Source organism: Diaphorina citri, unplaced genomic scaffold (assembly GCF_000475195.1).
Source record: "Diaphorina citri unplaced genomic scaffold, Diaci psyllid genome assembly version 1.1 scaffold875, whole genome shotgun sequence".
Taxonomy (NCBI): Eukaryota; Metazoa; Arthropoda; class Insecta; order Hemiptera; family Psyllidae; genus Diaphorina; species Diaphorina citri.
In genome coordinates, this window is record NW_007378307.1 from 138,661 (window position 1) to 158,389 (window position 19,729).

General features: G+C 39.6%; 1 protein-coding gene across 2 annotated transcripts in view; it reads left to right on the forward strand.

Annotated features, from left to right (window-relative positions):
• The window catches only part of LOC103512708 (amphiphysin-like), a 43,000-nt gene that overhangs the window by 2,928 nt on the left and 20,343 nt on the right, over window positions 1-19,729 (forward strand). The gene's annotated exons all lie outside the window — the stretch shown is intronic.

Consider the following 19,729-nt stretch of genomic DNA (forward strand, 5'->3'; position numbering starts at 1 on the left):
TGAACACCCTGTATTTGATAAATCCTTGTTGGACACCCTGTACGGATAGATCCTTCATCAGGAGGAGAGAATATTTTAAGCAGGTTCGGCTCTCCTGGACGTATGGCTATCACATAGCAGCATATCCTAACAGAATACCTGGGTCCCGTTACCTACTGAGATATGAATATACTGAGGCTCTAGCCTAAATAGTTACTAATTTACTATACGTTACAGCCATTTATAACGATATATCGAGCTACAGACGAACCTGGATTAAAGATAACCAACTATTTTTTGTCTTGTCCTTCTTTTGGAGTTTAGAGGTTTGATAGAGGGAATTGTAACTGTTAAGGTCTGATCGTCCTGAAACCGAAGAGCGAAGGAATAGGTGAAAGCCAGATGTTCCGAGAACAAACCTTATCTGTTGATAAAATCCGCCCTGGGTGGGCTTCCCCACCATGACGTTACGTCACGTCACGTGATAGTAGTGTGGCTGTCCTGAACGAGATTACCTACAATATTATGGGAATACTTTGAACTACATCTTTCTGACTCCCCATGACTTCACGTGACACTTCACGTGACGTGACGTGACGGTTGTGTTTCTAGCTTTCTACCTGTAATAATAATAATAATAGTGCTTATTTATACTGCTCGCATAGGACTGAAAAGTCCCTTTACTCCAGCAGTAGGCTACTACTATTATTGTGGTCAAATCTCAAATTATATTGAGGATAAAATTCCATACCTCGGCTGGGATTGAACCCACGCCCTCCTGTTTACCAGGCGAGCGCCTTGACCACTATATACACCACCGAGGCAGGTATTGTGCCTCTCCATTTGTTCAACCATTCAACCATTTATCCAAAGATAAAATACATGTTCGACTGTAGAAGCTTAACTCATCCTTTAGCGCTGTTTGCCCTACACCTAAGCCTCAGATGGACTTTTTGTGACAAGGTTCGACCGAACTATATGTTTGGATCCTCTCATACACTGGTATCAGTATTCTCCTGTATGAATGGAGTATAATTTGTTTGAATAGGCTCGGGAGTTTGTTTAGCATGTTATGTTGGTTCTTTGATTATGGAGTTTTTTTGTACATTTTTTTGAAAATTTCGCATTTTTTGTTATATTTATTTTCGAGATTTTTATACGTATTGTATGTGAGATTTTTATTTATTTAATGTACTATGTGTAGATGTTATTTTGCATTTTTGTGCCTATGTCGACAGACGGTACTGATAGGCAGACAGACGGAAGGACTTTTAGGAATACCTTCTTGACTCAGCCATCTCTTAACTCTTCAATTGCTGAGTGGCTGATTCAATGTATTTCTCTGCGGATTTTACGTACCCAATCATACCCAATCTTTGCCGTCAAATCTTCACCACATATTATGTATGTTAATACGTTTACAATTATTACATGTCATTCCGTTTAACTTTTACCATCACTCATTATTACACAAATATTATTATTCAACTAAAAAAAAAAGTAATGACTAACGACTCTTATCTAATCAGTTTTGATTGAACTTTCAGATGGTAATTATAAGTATGTAATTAAGTACATACTTCAGCACTTTTTTTTTTAAGTACGTCACATCAGACTATAATAATTAGTGATTTAGTAGCTACTGAACATATTTGAGGTTGGTAGCTACTTGTTGCTGAAGAACATAAATAAATTTGACATGACTACTTTAGGAAATGAGTGAGGTAAACCAACTGTTTGTCACTCCTGGTCATGTATACCCGAGTCGGTATTTAAACTCTTTAAGATTCTGCCTCCATATGTTTCTGTCCAGTGCATCTTCCATGGTCATATTTAAGACTCAAGACAAGTTCTTCTAATTGGTCAATGGTTCTCATTTGGTGTTTCTCTCGTTGTCTAGTTCACCACATGGTCAGTTTGGTGTACCTGTTTACCGTTCGGTGATACCTTATTATATTTTGGTATCACAGTTTTACGGTTCGGTGTATGTATCTTTTATTATGCTTACACTTTGGTTCTTTGGTTCTTATAATTTGCTAGTACCTATGTATAAAGTATAGTACCTATGTATTTGTATAGTTTGGTTTCTAGCTGATTTGACATATCATTGTTCTTCACGCAATCCATGTGGTCAGCTAGTGGGTTAAACTTCGTCACCACATACCTGCCTCGGTGGTATAGTGGTCAAGGCGCTCGCCTGGTAATCGGGAAGGCGGGGGTTCGAAGAACTTTCAGATGGTAATTATAGGTATGTAATTAAGTACATACTTCAGCACTTTTTTAAGTACGTCACATCAGACTATAATAATTAGTGATTTAGTAGTTACTGAACATATTTGAGGTTGGTAGATTCGTAGATTCGTAGTAGCTTAACCCATCCTTTAGGGCTGTTCGCCCCTACACCTAAGCCTCGGAGTGGGCTTTTTGTGTTTCAACCACCAAGGTCATAGCTACCAGTTTTAGGATTTACAGTGGTTCAGTGGAGAACTCTGAAAAAAGGACCTCTATGGGGCTCTCAAACACCCAATGGGGTCCAAAATGTAGTGAGCAAATGCCCTGTTGATGATCGGTGTACCAAATGTCCTTAAAATCGAATAAACTGTTGAGTAGTTATAGCGAAACGAAGAATTTGTTAAAAGGGGGCTCCCGAAGTTTCGATTAAGGCCAAAAATCCAAGGAGCAATTATTATTATTATTATTTTTTTGTGGTTTGAACATTTTTGCGAAATTCTATCAAAATTGGACAAACTGTTTGATTAAAGCCAACTGGATCTAGGACAGTCTATTAGGAATGTACCATCGCATCGCCCCTTTATTATATTTATCGCCCTAAAATAAACTCACCGCCCCCCCCATTGCCCAAATTGATTTCACCGCCCCTCAGAACTTTTCCACCGCCGAAAAGTGGGCGATATCGCCGCGGTAGCACATCACTGGTCTAGATTATTCAAGTAGTCTAGGCTGTATCCAAGTTCTAGGTGAGACTACTGTACTTCCACACATTCTAGCACCTAACACATATCTGCTGGAAGAACAAGGACAAGTATATCAATATAAATCAAGCATACCATTATTGCCATTGAATGACAGCTTATGACAGAGACAGCATGTCCTTTGTACCTAATACCTATGGTTAGAGAAAGAGAAATAGAAGACATTGATAACAAAGAAGATATAGATAATGATAACACAGAAGAAATTGATAATATAGAAGACTGAGGGAGAGAGAATGTCATTCTTCATAATGCCATCATGTGATAGAGGGAGACAGAGATCAGAATGACCCAGTGTCTGAGAAGTAGGTATAGGCATGTTCTACATATTTTTCCACCTATTTTTTACTTTCCTTATCCTATAGGAAGGAAAGTAATGTAATCGGGTCAAATTTTCGATGGTCAGTTTTTAGTGCCAAAACACGTTTTGAGGTCCCTAGAGCCTAAATCCAAAGTTTCAGCCATTGGTCCGTGTCTGTCTGTAAACAAAATATCTCGAGAACAGTAAGAGCTAGAGACTTGAAATTTGGTATGTAGATGTCAAATACAATATCTCGCCGTGTGTGTCTATCTGTCTGTCTGTAAACAAAATATCTGGAGAAGGGTAAAAGCTAGAGACTTGAAATTTGGTATGTAGCTGTGAAATGTGACAAGAATGCGACACGAAACTTTTGGTTAAGATCGGTGCAACGGTTGGCGGCATGTTACCGCTTTTTGGCGGTTTTCGGTGTAATTTAACAAAATATCGGGAACGGTATGAGCTAGAGACTTGAAATTTGGTATGGAGTTTACAAATGTGACAAGGATGCAACTCAAAACGTTTGGTTGAGATAGGTGCTGCGGTTGGCGGTATTTTGACCGCTTTTTGGCGGGTTTCGACCGCTTTTTGGCGGTTTTCAGCTATATCGACTAAACGGTTAGAGATATTGTAAATGTTACAACAGAACACCCAAATAAGCACCATTCAATAGGATAAGGAAAGTCGTGTGATGTTCACACCAGATTTTTCTTTCTTTCTCTCTTTTCTCTCTCTCTCTTTCTCTATCTTTTTATTTCCTCCTTCTTTCACCTCTTTCCCTTCTCTCTCTCTCTCTCTCTTTTAATTTCTTCCTTTTTCTTTTTCCCCTCTTCCCATACACTCATTCTCCCATTTCTCTCACACACACTCTTTCAATCTCTCTCTCTCTCTCTCTCTCTCTCTCTCTCTCCCCTCTCCCTTCGTCAAATCTTCACCACATATTATGTATGTTAATACGTTTACAATTATTACATGTCATTCCGTTTAACTTTTACCATCACTCATTATTACACAAATATTATTATTCAACTAAAAAAAAAAGTAATGACTAACGACTCTTATCTAATCAGTTTTGATTGAACTTTCAGATGGTAATTATAAGTATGTAATTAAGTACATACTTCAGCACTTTTTTTTTTAAGTACGTCACATCAGACTATAATAATTAGTGATTTAGTAGCTACTGAACATATTCGAGGTTGGTAGCTACTTGTTGCTGAAGAACATAAATAAATTTGACATGACTACTTTAGGAAATGAGTGAGGTAAACCAACTGTTTGTCGGTCAGGACTTCAGGAGGCTAACACCCATATTTGAAATGCTGGCTCTTAAGTTCGTGCTAAGCATAGTCTCAAGGCATTTGATTGGTCAATTTTGACTTGAGACTGATCTAAGAACAATCATCGTTATATTTGTTGTTCGTTATAAGTGCGTTATACGAAGAGCAACAAATTTCTTCGGTGCTATCAAAAGAGCCTATGGCCTATCGGTATTTGTTTAAGAAAAATTTCGGTCGACATGTCAATTTTATAGCCAGGGCCAGAGGCATTGTTGTTAAATTTTGTGTGTAGTTGTTTTAAAACATCGACTAAAAATGTGTATATTTTTACTGTGTACAGTGCTTAGTCTGGAGTATGCTACCTAGAATGTAGACGTGTTCTGGAGTATGACTCAAAGGAAAACAAAATAATAATAGTGCTTATTTATACTGCTCACATAGGACTGAAAAGTCCCTTTACTCCAGCAGTAGGCTACTACTATTATTGTGGTCAAGTGCTTATTTATACTGCTCGCATAGGACTGAAAAGTCCCTTTACTCCAGCAGTAGGCTACTACTATTATTGTGGTCAAATTCTCAAATTATATTGAGGATAAAATTCCATACCTCAGCTGGGATTGAACCCACGCCCTCCTGTTTACCAGGAAAAGAAGAGAATTAAGTAAATTTTGGGAGAGAGAAATTTTGGGAGAGCATGCCAAATAAGTAGAAATACATGGACTACAAGGAGTGCCTGATTTATACTGCTTGAATAGGGCAAAAGAGTCCCTTCACCTCAGTAGTGAGCTACTACCATATAAAATTTATCAAACTTATCTTGGTCAAATCTATCCTCGAACGGTGTTGATGATGAATTTTGTACACCTCGGCTGGGATTGAGTTGAACCCACGCCCACCTGATCACCAGATGAGTCTCGAATTTCGCCTTGGAGTAGAAATACAAGGACTACAAGGAGTGCCTGATTTATACTGCTTGAATAGGGCAAAAGAGTCCCTTTACCCCAGTAGTGAGCTACTACTACTACTACTACTACTACTACTACCACTACCATATACAATGTATCAAATTTATCTTGGTCAAATTTATCCTCGAACGATGTTGATGATGAATTTTGTACACCTCGGCTGGGATTGAATTGAACCCACGCCCACCTGATCACCAGATGAGTCTCGAATTTTGCCTTGGGCGGGAATCTACCTCAGTAGTGAGCTACTACCATATAAAATGTATCAAATTTATCTTGGTCAAATTTATCCTCGAACGATGTTGATGATGAATTTTGTATACACCTCGGCTGGGATTGAATTGAACCCACGCCCACCTGATCACCAGATGAGTCTCGAATTTCGCCTTGGGCGGGAATCAAACCCACGACCCAGCACTTAGAAAGCAGGCGTTCTACCTTTCAAGCTAAATAGGCTGGCTCGGGTGTTTTGTTATCCAGATTGATATGAAAACCATTATTTCAACTCGATTACTGTTTACGTTCCTTCTTGTTCATGTTCCGAAGAGCATTCAATGTTAAGCTACATCTTATCTTGATCAATCTTTGGCTGAGTAACTTTGAGGTTATCTTTGGCCTCCATCATACCTTGGTCTGATGAATCCAATGTTAACCGCCTTATCTTTTATTAGACGGAAGGCTTGGGACTACATCTTATCTTGATCAATCTTTGGCTGAGTAACTTTGAGGTTATCTTTGGCCTCTATCATACCTTGGTCTGATGAATCCAATGTTAACCGCCTTATCTTTTATTAGACGGAAGGCTTGGGAAGAATTCGCTATCGAATAAATTGTTATCTTTGAGGTTATCTTTGGCCTCCATCATACCTTGGTCTGATGAATCCAATGTTAACCGCCTTATCTTTTATTAGACGGAGGCTTGGGAAGAGCATTCAATGTTAAGCTACATCTTATCTTGATCAATCTTTGGCTGAGTGACTTTGAGGTTATCTTTGGCCTCCATCATACCTTGGTCTGATGAATCCAATGTTAACGCCTTATCTTTTATTAGACGGAAGGCTTGGGAAGAATTCGCTATCGAATAAATTGCCTGAGTCAATTAATTACTAAGGTAGTGGAAACTTCGTTGTGATTTTGCACAGAAAAGTGCTCTAAGGTTATCAGGAAAAATGTGAATCAGGAAAAATGTCACACCAGGCTCTTGTGTAGTACAAAAATTGTGAATTTATTTAAAAACAAGAAGAAAATGTGGTATTTGGAGAATTTTTAAGTAAGAAGAAAATATGGTATTTGGAGAATTTTAAATCAAGAAGAAAATACGGCATTTGAGATATCAGAGAGGAGAGAGGGATCAGAGGACCTTCCAATCTGAAAGCAGAAGAGAGAATGAGCTCAGGGTCTCCACTCCAAATTTTAAAAAATCACTAGATTCGAGGAAAAAAAATCACTAGATTTGACTTGAAAATCACTAGATTTCTGCGACAAAAATTTAGGTCCGAAGAAACCTCCCCTTGAACCCCTACTACCAAAAGTAAAAGTAGGGAATCAGGGGAAATGTAGGGGGTTGAGGGGAAGTTTCCTTTGAGGTTATTTAGATAGAAGTTCTGCGACAAAAATTTAGGTCCGAAGAAACCTCCCCTTGAACCCCTACTACCAAAAGTAAAAGTAGGGGAATCAGGGGAAATGTAGGGGGTTGAGGGGAAGTTTCCTTTGAGGTTATTTAGATAGAAGTTACATTGTCTTCTTTTAAGTCATTCACAGTGAATTCGCAGTATTCGCGGTTTGTTCGAGGTATTCGTGATTTGTTCGCGTTATTCGCAATTCGTTCGCGGTATTCGCGAACACATTGCGAATACCGCGAACAAACCGTGAAAAAATCGCGAACCAGTTGCAAATACCGCGAACAAACCGCGAATAGCGCGAACAAATCGCGAGTACCGCGAATACCACGGACTAACCGCGAATACCGTGAAAAAAAATTGCGAATACCGCGAACAAATCGCGAATACCGCGAACACATTGCGAATGCCGCGAACAAATCACGAATACCTCAAACAAACAGCGACCGCGAATACCGCGAAGAAATCGCGAATACCGCGAACACATTGCGAATGCCGCGAACAAATCACGAATACCTCAAACAAACAGCGAATACTGCGAAAAAAACACGAATACCGCAAACAAACCGCGAAAAAACTTCGAATACCGCGGATTAACCGCGAATACCACAAACAAATCGCGAATACCGCGAACAAATCGCGAATACCACGAACACATTGCGAATGCCGCGAACAAATCACGAATACCTCAAACAAACAGCGAATACTGCGAAAAAAAAAACAGGAATACCGCAAACAAACCGCGAAGAAACTGCGAATACCGCGGACTAACCGCGAATACCACAAACAAATCGCGAATACCGCGAACAAATCGCGAATACCGCGAACAAATGGCGAATACCGCGAACAAACCACGAATACCGCGAACAAATCGCCAATACCGCGAACAAATCGCGAATACCGCGAACAAATCGCGAATACCGCGAACAAACCACGAATACCGCGAACAAATCGCGAATACCACAAACAAATCGCGAATACCGCGAACAAATCGCGAATAATATCGCGAATACCGCGAACAAACCACGAATACCGCGGACTAACCGCGAATACCACGAACAAATTACGACCGTGAATAACTCAAAAGAAGACAATATATGTATGTAACTTCTATCTCAAAGGAAAAAGGAATCTCCAAACCAATGCTCAAAATGTAGGAGAAATCTCCTCTCAACCCCCTACATTTCCCCTGATCCCCTTTTTTAGTTTTGGTAGTAGGGGGTCAAGGGGAGGTTTCCTCAGACCTAGATTTTTGTCAGAGCTCATTCTCTCTTCTGCTTTCAGAAAGGACAAAGGAAGGTTCTCTGTCTTCTCTGTTCCCTCTCTCCTCTCTGATATCTCCAAATAACCAAATATTTCAACATGGTTTTTGGGAAATCAAGAGTTCCTATTGGAGTATTTAAGATTAACAAGGAGTCTCTCCTATGTAACTTTTCACAAGAAATCGATTGGTGGACATATAAAGACTCTAGGAATGATGGTTAACAAATTATGAGCTTGTAACGAACAAAAGTCAAAACATTTTAAATATTTTCTGCACCCACAGTCAAGGAAAATGGCAACTACAGAAGGAGACATAATAATGAGCTGTTTGACCACATTAAAAATTTAGTCACCATCATGAGGACATGAAGGATAATGTTCTATGGGCATTTTGAACGTATGGACTAAAAAAGATGAACACACCGAATTCGGTTTTCGGTGTAATTTAACAATATCTCGGGAACGGTATGAGCTAGAGACTTGAAATTTGGTATACGTAGTCCTGCCATAAGTTCTGTTACAAATTGTTCACTTTATATTTTCCGTTAGCTTCAATGGAAATACTTGCAACCAAATTTAATGTGAACAGTGAATACTAAGCTTCATTATGTGGCTCGGTTTGTGTTTTGATTGAATGATGCACTGAAGAAAATTAGACTTAAACGATGAACAGAAATACCTGCCAAGTACGCAAGTGGAAAGTATGGGGAAATTTTGTTTTCAGATGAAATTTTTTCACATTTGACTGAAAGGAAATGACAAGGCGTATGTTATTAGTTCTGAGAAAGGTACGGAGATGATTGGCACCATCCAGATAGAGTTTTGGAAATGCAGTACCTTCTTTAAACAGGACTGAAAAGTCCCTTTTCCTTCTTTCTGGTCGCAAAAGTCGCCCACTGCACCTGTTGTCTGCAGATAAATGAGAGTGCTTATTTACACTGTTCAAACAGGAGTCAGGACTGAGAAGTCTCTTTACTCAAGTATTAGACTACTAGGTAATATTGTGTTCAAATTCTATCGAGGGCAGAATTCCATACCTCGGCTGGGATTGATCCCATCAAATTTCTCTTCTCTTTAAAAAAAAAGATTACGAGCTGTTATAAATTTTCATGTAGGTACCACATATGTATCTTTATTATAGGTTCGTTATATTTGTTGTTCGTTATAAGTGCGTTATACGAGGAGCAACAAATTTCTTCGGTGCTATCTAAAGAGCCTATGGCCTATCGGTATTTGTTTAAGAAAAATTTCGGTCGACATGTCAATTTTGTAGCCAGGGCCAGAGGCATTGTTGTTAAATTTTGTGTGTAGTTGTTTTAAAACATCGACTAAAAATGTGTATATTTTTACTGTGTACAGTGCTTAGTCTGGAGTATGCTCCTTAGAATGTAGACTTGTTCTGGATTATGACTCCAAGGAAAACAAAATAATAATAATAATGGTGCTTATTTATACTGCTCGCATAGGACTGAAAAGTCCCTTTACTCCAGCAGTAGGCTACTACTATTGTGGTCAAATAGTAGGCTACTACTATTGTGGTCAAATTCTCAAATTATATTGAGGATAAAATTCCATACCTCGGCTGGGATTGAACCCACGCCCTCCTGTTTACCAGGCGAGCGCCTTGACCACTACACCACCTGCCAAATATATACATGGACTACAAGGAGTGCCTGATTTATACTGCTTGAATAGGGCAAAAGAGTCCCTTTACCCCAAATTTATCCTCGAACGATGTTGATGATGAATTTTGTACACCTCGGCTGGGATTGAGTTGAACCCACGCCCACCTGATCACCAGATGAGTCTCGAATTTCGCCTTGTGCTAAGTAGTAAAGTAAAAAAAAAAATGATTTGGAAGAAACCGAATTCGGTATTCGCCTAATCGCCTGCTGCTGTCTTTCCCCAAACTGGGTGAGGTTAATATAAGTATAGGCAGCTTGTCATCAAATGGAGGACAAAACCTTCTTCACGAAAGACTTTAGCAGTGTTCTACAGTGACTTTGAGCCCCTATATCTCTTGTAAATTCAGGCCTGATGGTTACCAATGCTAATATTTTACATTTTAACCTCAAACGAGGTTGATTCAGTAGATTGAACATTCGGTTCACATTTACTTCAGAATTATATATGTATTTGGTATCTGCCATATTATCTGGTATTTTGACCGCTTTTTGGCGGTTTTCAGCTATATCGACTAAACGGTTAGAGGTATTGAAAGACTTTAACAGTGTTCTACAGTGACTTTGAGCCCCTATATCTCTCGTAAATTCAGGCCTGATGGTTACCAATGCTAATATTTTACATTTTTACCTCAAACGAGGTTGATTCAGTAGATTGAACATTCGGTTCACATTTACTTCAGAATTATATATGTATTTGGTATCTGCCATATTATCCAGTAGCTTAACACTATCTGTTAACTCATAATTGCTGTATTACCTGGTGGTACTTATAGCTCATAGTAGGTATGTACAATAGATCAGTTGCGCTTACTTGGGTGATGTTTCAAAGTCATAGAGCAGGAAAAATGAAAACCAATGCTTAACTCATAATTGCTGTATTACCTGGTGGTACTTATTAGCTCATAGTAGGTATGTACAATAGATCAGTGCGCTTACTTCCCCTTAAACATTTTGAGTGTAAAACCAGTGTAATAGAGCAGCGATTTGAGAAAAACACCGCGGTGTAACGATCCGATAATCTCCTTAAACACTTATAAAACACCGCTTGTAGACGGGCTATGTCCGCCCCGGACACCCATTTTTATCCCCGTATACGTGTTTTATACCCAAGTGGAGAAGCAGTTTAAAATAAGGGTACAACTAGTGTTTTACCATCGAGTGTACTGGCAGTTGAAAACACTGCCTTTACACTATCTCAAGCCAATAAATTATACCAGTATTACCAGTTTATTATAACGGTTTTACTGACGTATTACACCAATTTTCCCAGCTCCCAGGGGGGGGGAAGGGGGAGGGGGGAAGGGTACCTATGGAATGGAATTATAGAGGTTAAATGAAAAGAACATTTATGTTATGATTTAATGTTTACATATATTATAATTACTGACATATACATATATTATAATTACAGACATTTACAAAATGGAGGAGTTGCAAATGGGTAAAAATTATAAATAAATGGTCGATTCCTATGTGAAAAGTTGGGAAAAATCCAAATCTGAGGTCAAAACTCCGAAAAAATAACTGTAAAAGGTCGAAAATTCAATTTTTATAATGAAAGAGTTCAAAGATTTGTGACGTCAGACTTAACGCAGTTGCTATTTTTGTCCGCTAGGTAGCGCCACTATGCAAGCGCGCTAGCGGAGGAGCAGAAAGAACTGCGCAGAAACGTATGCGCTGAGTTTGATATTCATACGCGACTTGAAAAAGTTCATACTGGACACATGTTCACGCAACTTCAAACTTCAGAAATATTAATGAAAGTTCCAATATCTTCACAAGCCAAATATGGAAATTCTGGGCAACTTTGAGTATTTGGTAGCAGGTATCTAGGTGCCTTGTAGTTATCACAATCATAAGCCAGCGGCAATAACTCATTGAATACAACAGTTTCCAATGGATTACTGAAGTTAAGCAACGTTGCGCGTGGTTAGTATCCGCATGGGGGGACTATATGGGAAATCACGCACTGCTGGCTTTGCCCAGCCCCACTCGAGCTGGCTGAGGTTAATGTAGGTGGCTTGTCGCCGAATGAGGTTAATGTATTAGGTGGCTTGTCGCCGAATGAGGTTAATGTAGGTGGCCCGTCATCAAAGACCTTAACAGTTGTACAGGGACGTTAAAGGCTTTATCAAGTTGGAATTTGTTGTATCTAAATATTCTAAATAGTAAGTCTTAGGCCGGCCACTCACTATCAGGTACACCTGACAGACGGACCTTTTCAGCCGTACCTGTCAGGTCTACCTGATAGTGAGTGGCCTGGCCTAAGTTGTGCTACATATTTAGACTGCGAGGGTAAAGGGACTTTTCACAGTTTCATACTAACAGTACCTAGATGAGATTCCCATCTATTTTTCTATCTATTTCTATCTCAGAAGTACCTAAAAACCTACAGATATACATTACACAACATTTGCGTTTTTCCATTTTAATTTACATCTCTAATTGGAAAAGTCGAAGTGGGAATTTTAATGCTTTTTCCCTTATTTCTTTCACTCCCTCTCCCCTTTTCGCCTTTTATCCCTTCTGTTTTTCTTTTCTCTATCGTAACAGTGCCTAGATGAGATTCCCATCTATTTTTCTATCTATTTCTATCTCAGAAGTACCTAAAAACCTACAGATATACAATACACAACATTTGCGTTTTTCCATTTTAATTTACATCTCTAATTGGAAACGTCGGAGTGGGAATTTTAATGCTTTTTTCCCTTATTTCTTTCACTCCCTCTCCCCTTTTCGCCTTTTATCCCTTCTGTTTTTCTTTTCTCTATCCCTTCCACTCTTCTCTCCTACAGATATACAATACACAACATTTGCGCTTTTCCATTTTAATTTACATCTCTAATTGGAAAAGTCGGAGTGGGAATTTCCAGAAGTACCTAAAAACCTACAGATATACAATACACAACATTTGCGCTTTTCCATTTTAATTTACATCTCTAATTGGAAAAGTCGGAGTGGGAATTTTAATGCTTTTTCCCTTATTTCTTTCACTCCCTCTCCCCTTTTCGCCTTTTATCCCTTCTGTTTTTCTTTTCTCTATCCCTTCCACTCTTCTCTCCCTCCCCCTTTATCTCCCATTTTATCTCTCTTCATTTTCTACCTTTCTCCTTGTTCTCGAACGTTACAAGCATTGGCTGCATCGGGCCTAGAAACTTCTATTCCATATTCCATCTTCTTTATATTCACAGGTTTTCCCATTTCCTTTTTGTCTCTCTCCCTTTCTCTTTCTCTCTATCTCTCTCTTTCTCTCTCTCTCCCTCTATCCCCCTTTCTCTCACTTTCCCCCTCTCCCTTTCTCACCCTCTTTATCTCTCTCCCTCCCTCCCTCTCTCTCTCTCTCTCTCTCTCTCTTTCTCTCTTTCTCCCTCTCTCTCTTTCTCCCTCTTGTTCCCTCCTCTTTCTCTGTCTTCCTTTTTCCTTTCTAGCCCACTCATTCTTTTGTAGATATTTGCTTCTCTCTTTCTCCCTCCCCCTCCTTTATCTCCCATTTTATCTCTCTTCATTTTCTACCTTTCTCCTTGTTCTCGAACGTTACAAGCATTGGGCCTAGAAACTTCTATTCCATATTCCATCTTCTTTATATTCACAGGTTTTCCCATTTCCTTTTTGTCTCTCTCCCTCTCTCTTTCTCTCTATCTCTCTCTTTCTCTCTCTCTCTCTCCCTCTATCCCCCTTTCTCTCACTTTCCCCCTCTCCCTTTCTCACCCTCTTTATCTCTCTCTCCCTCTCTTTCTCCCTCTCTCTCTTTCTCCCTCTTGTTCCCTCCTCTTTCTCTGTCTTCCTTTTTCCTTTCTAGCCCACTCATTCTTTTGCACTTCTATTCCATATTCCATCTTCTTTATATTCACAGGTTTTCCCATTTCCTTTTTGTCTCTCTCCCTTTCTCTTTCTCTCTATCTCTCTCTTTCTCTCTCTCTCCCTCTATCCCCCTTTCTCTCACTTTCCCCCTCTCCCTTTCTCACCCTCTTTATCTCTCTCTCCCTCTCTTTCTCCCTCTCTCTCTTTCTCCCTCTTGTTCCCTCCTCTTTCTCTGTCTTCCTTTTTCCTTTCTAGCCCACTCATTCTTTTGTAGATATTTGCTTCTCTCTTTCTCCCTCCCCCTCCTTTATCTCCCATTTCCCCTCTCCCTATCTTTCCTTACCTCCCCCTACCTTCTCTTCCTTCCTTGTTTATCTTGGGCTTCTCTCCCTCCCTTTCTTTCACAGAGACACCTCGTGTCTTTTGCCTCATATTATTATATTATTATTATTTCTATCTCAATATCTCATTCTTATTCTTCTTCCTACCTTATATTCTTATTTCGTTCTTATTATTTTTCTCATTCCTCATTCTTATTCAAAACAGAAGAGACGAACGAGGATTACGCAACTTTTCGCTTCGAGGGCAGAATTCCATACCTCGGCTGGGATTGAACACATGCCCTCTTGTTTATCAGGCGAATGGTTTGATCACTAGGCAAGCTTCAGTAATTTTTACCTTACCCCTCCCTCTGTACAACACGAAGTCGGTGGACATCTAATGAGACATGTCAAATACTGTGGACCCCGAAATTTAACATCTCGCCAAATCGCTCCATAAGTCCATACCAGATCAAGAGGTTTCAAGATGAGAGATAAGAGGTTTTGCCTACGACCGTACTCCAATAGGTACTCCAATCCTTCTCTGGTTCTATGAGGCAACTCAGATAAGCCAGGAGAGGAGAGCGGGGGGGGAAAGGGAAGCGCCTAATAAGGGCAACACCATGTTTGGCCCGAGATGACAAGGGCATCCGTGGTAACCACACGCGGAGATGAGAAATGGGGATCTAACTATTAGTCCTAGCTTTGCTATGGTCTTCATTGAGTCTCCATGGTCGAAGAACCGAACTTTGGACTCAAAAATGGTCACTGGCCAGCTTATTATTTTTATTTTATTTATTTATTTATTTGTGATGAAGTACGACTATTGTTTGAAGAATTTTGGCCAGCCTAGATACCTTGAAAGCGGTAGGCCACGGGTTCAATTCCCAACAAAATTCATCCTAAAAAGATAAGGTTCGTTCTCGGAACGGCTGGTTTTTCTCCTATCCTGTCCTCTCTTTGATTTCGGGACGATAAGACCTCCGTTCTTACAGTTCACTCGATCAAAGAAAGAAAGAAATCATTGGGTCAGTTAAATTTTATTTTTTATTGCCCTTTAAGCCAATGTTGATGGCCACAATAACGCCACACTTACCTGTTCTATAGAACCTCAATACGTATCAAACTTCATGATACCCACATGAACGGCGAACTCCCTATTGTGAGTCTCTTCCTCTCCACCACTGTTATAATCACGAGAGACCTCCGTTCTTACAGTTCACTCGATCAAAGAAAGAAAGAAAGAAAGAAAGAAATCATTGGGTCAGTTAAATTTTATTTTTTATTGGCCTTTAAGATTTTTCCAATGTTGATGGCCACAATAACGCCACACTTACGTGTTCTATAGAACCTCAATACGCATCAAACTTCATGATACCCACATGAACGGCGAACTCCCTATTGTGAGTCTCTTCCTCTCCACCACTGTTATAATCACGAGGGTTTGTCTGTATCATTCTCTCTGCCTCGATCTCGTTCTATCTCATTTGTACGAAACTTAGAGCAGAACTGTTTTATTACCTGTAAATATGTGAGAATATACCCAACCATTAGGCTCATTAGGGTATTAGAGTGTCCCAAAATAATTCTAAATTTCTACATGTACGGCTTAGATACAAAATACTATATATTTCTACATGTAGGACCTAAGTAGGTATGGTATACACTTAAGTCAAAGAAATACTCACTCATTTGTCCTGGCTTCTTAAGGCTGGCCATCTACGTTTCATGTCTTCAGCGATTAAACCTTAAAGGTTGAAACACACTACCCTTATGTTACGTAAGCTCATGATGGGGAGTCAGAAAGATGTTTTTCAAAGTTCTCCCCGAGTTTAACGAATTAAAGCTAATGAGAGAAAAAAATTCTCATTTTCTTATATTTTGTTGTTTCAGGTAAGAATCGAACCCATGTCCTCTTGTCATCCTAACATAACAAGATTCGGTGGTAAGTAACTAAAGTTGGTCTAAGGCCGGCCATTCACGATCAGTTTTAACTGACAGTTCTAACTGACAGTTTGAACTGTCAGTTAACCCATAAGAGCCGAACTTTTTTTTTTTGATCTTGTTGAAATTTAACCGCTTCTAACTCCGGACCGGTACTGAGTAAATATGTCAAATAATATTGAAAATAGTAGGAAATTTTGTCAAGATTAACTTTCCTTGAACCTTACACAACGCTCCGCCCCGCCAAGTCAAGAAAGTTTGACCGCTTACTGATAGAGCTATGTACCTACACTTACTGTTTTACCTTAAGAGTAGACCGTCACTCGATTAAAAGTAGCTATCTACTCAATAGTCCTCATGAAGCTGAGTAGCCCGTATAGTGTCCTCTCACTTGTCATCCTAACCTAAAAAGATCCGGTGGTAAGTAACTAAAGTTGGTCTAAGCAAGATTAACTTTCCTTGAACATTACACAACGCTCCGCCCCGCCAAGTCAAGAAAGTTTGACCGCTTACTGATAGAGCTATGTACCTACACTAACTTACTGTTTTACCTTAAGAGTAGACCGTCACTCGATTAAAAGTAGCTATCTACTCAATAGTCCTCATGAAGCTGAGTAGCCCGTATCACCTACACTTACTGTTTTACCTTAAGAGTAGACCGTCACTCGATTAAAAGTAGCTATATACTGAATAGTCCTCATGAAGCTGAGTAGCCCGTATTCCAATCACAGAGCCGAAAAGAAAATTAGACTCTACCGCAGGAATTGAACCCGGGACCTCTGTTTGTTGTTGTTAACGCCGGCAATAACACTACTCCAATTCTAGCTCCATGAAAGCCGCTACTCCGATGGGATCTACCAGCGATTCTGGTGTACCGCAGGAATTGAACCCGGGACCTCTGGTTGTTGTTAACGCCGGCAATAACACTACTCCAATTCTAGCTCCATGAAAGCCGCTACTCCGATGGGATCTACCAGCGATTCTGGTGTGAGGGTGGTGGGTTTTCGCCGGACACTGGAACAAATATGAAAGCCTAGTGTGCCACTCAGCCACGGAGGTCCCCCCCTAGAAACAATACTCACCAGAATTTCTCCTGCATTGTGAATTAGAAATCCTCAGTCTCCAATATAGGTTTCGAGCTAAAAAGTGGACAGTCCCACAGTAATAATGATAATGATACTAATAATAATGATAATATAAAGTTGATATTAGTAATGATAGTGATAATGATATAAAAGTAGTAATGAAACGAGTTATCAGGAATTGCACAGAAGGCAATCAGTTACCTATCTACCTATCGAGCTAAAAAGTGGACAGTCCCAGTAATAATGATAATGATACTAATGATAATGATAAAGTTGATATTAGTAATGATAGTGATAATGATATAAAAGTAGTAATGAAACGAGTTATCAGGAATTGCACAGAAGGCAATCAGTTACTCAGTAGGCTACTAATCAACCACATCGGGATCTACAAAAACTTGTTGTTTTTGTTGTTGTTTACAAACTTAGGGAGCTGTAACTTTGCGAGTAGGTATGCGTATAAAAGCGCAGTAAAACCAGACAGCGTATCTGAATTTAAGGACCTATTTTTCGGCAGAGTGCCTGTTTCTTCATTACTTGATGAAATGCGTACCTACAGAGCTAGCTGAGATAGCTCATCAGGATCTACAAAAACTTGTTGTTTTTGTTGTTGTTTACAAACTTAAGGAGCTGTAACTCTACGAGTAGGTATGCGTATAAAAACGCAGTAAAACCAGACAGCGCATCTGAATTTAAGGACCTATTTTTCGGCAGAGTGCCTGTTTCTTCATTACTTGATGAAATGCGTACCTACAGAGCTAGTTGAGATAGCACGTTAAATGTCCCGCTTTCCGATGGATCACTGAAGTTAAGCAACATTGCTCCTGGTTGGTATCTGGATGGGTGACCATCAGGGCAATCGCGTGCTGCTGACTTTTCCCGGCCCAACTCCGGAATGTCCCGCTTTCCGATGGATCACCGAAGTTAAGCAACATTGCTCCTGGTTGGTATCTGGATGGGTGACCATCAGGGCAATCGCGTGCTGCTGACTTTTCCCGGCCCAACTCCGGCTGGGTGAGGTTAATGTGAGGAGGCTGGTAGCTTTTGGAGGGTATAACCCCCGGAAAAAAACCCCTAGCAATGGTACAAAATATCCTGTGACGTGAAACCCTTTCCGTCGAACGTCATAGTGTAGACTTGGTAAAAATCGGAATGCGCAAGCGTTTCTGCGCATTTTGACGTGAAATCTGACGCCACAACTCTTTGAACTTTTTCATTAAAACGGCAATTAAAAATTGAATTTTCGACCTTTTAAAGTTACTTTTTCGGAGTCGGAAAAAAAACCCCTAGCAATGGTACAAAATATCCTGTGACGTGAAACCCTTTCCGTCGAACGTCATAGTGTAGACTTGGTAAAAATCGGACGTCCATTTAAGTCCAGTATCGAGATTCCTGTAAAAATCGGCCGGTGAATCTGAGCCCAAGTACTTCCCCTTTTCCTGTAGAGCGCGCTTTACGTAGGAATCGACCTTTTATTAATAATATTTTCCCAATTGCAACTCCTCCATTGTACATAATATATTAGCTGATACTTGTACAAATATTATTGGTATCAACAGCCCATTGAACTCGGGAAGTTACTTTACAGCAAAAATACTACACTTCTTACATTACAAGTACCAAGCGCCAAGGTAATTTACTGGTACTCTCTCCTCTTAAGTATGGGGATTTTACGCAATTGCAAGTCGCTGACAATGTCTGCACTCTGGAATTAAACTCTTTGAACTTTTTCATTAAAACGGCAATTAAAAATTGAATTTTTGACCTTTTAAAGTTACTTTTTCGGAGTTTTGACCTCAGATTTGCATTTTTCACAACTTTTTACGGAGGAATCGACCTTTTATTAATAATATTTTCCCAATTGCAACTCCTCCATTGTACATAATATGTATATTACCTGATACTTGTACAAATATTACTGGTATCAACAGCCCATTGAACTCGGAAAGTTACTTTACAGCAAAAATACTACACTTCTTACATTACAAGTACCAAGCACCAAGGTAATTTACTGGTACTCTCTCCTCTTAAGTATGGGGATTTTATGCAATTGCAAGTCGCTGACAATGTCTGCAGTCCGGAATTTCTCCAGTTGGTTTGGGCATCACTGGTGGATTGTCTTACTGGATACAGGGTATTAGTTTAGGATTATCATTAGAAGAAACCAAAACAGTTTTTACTGTTTCTAGATTTTAGCCATTTGTTTTCCTGTCAGATTTGCATTTTTCACAACTTTTTACGTAGGAATCGACCTTTTATTAATAATATTTTCCCAATTGCAACTCCTCCATTGTACATAATATATTACCTGAATACCTGATACTTGTACAAATTTTACTGGTATCAACAGCCCATTGAACTCGGGAAGTTACTTTACAGCAAAAATACTACACTTCTTACATTACAAGTACCAAGCACCAAGGTACTTTACTGGTACTCTCTCCTCTTAAGTATGGGGATTTTACGCAATTGCAAGTCGCTGACAATGTCTGCAGTC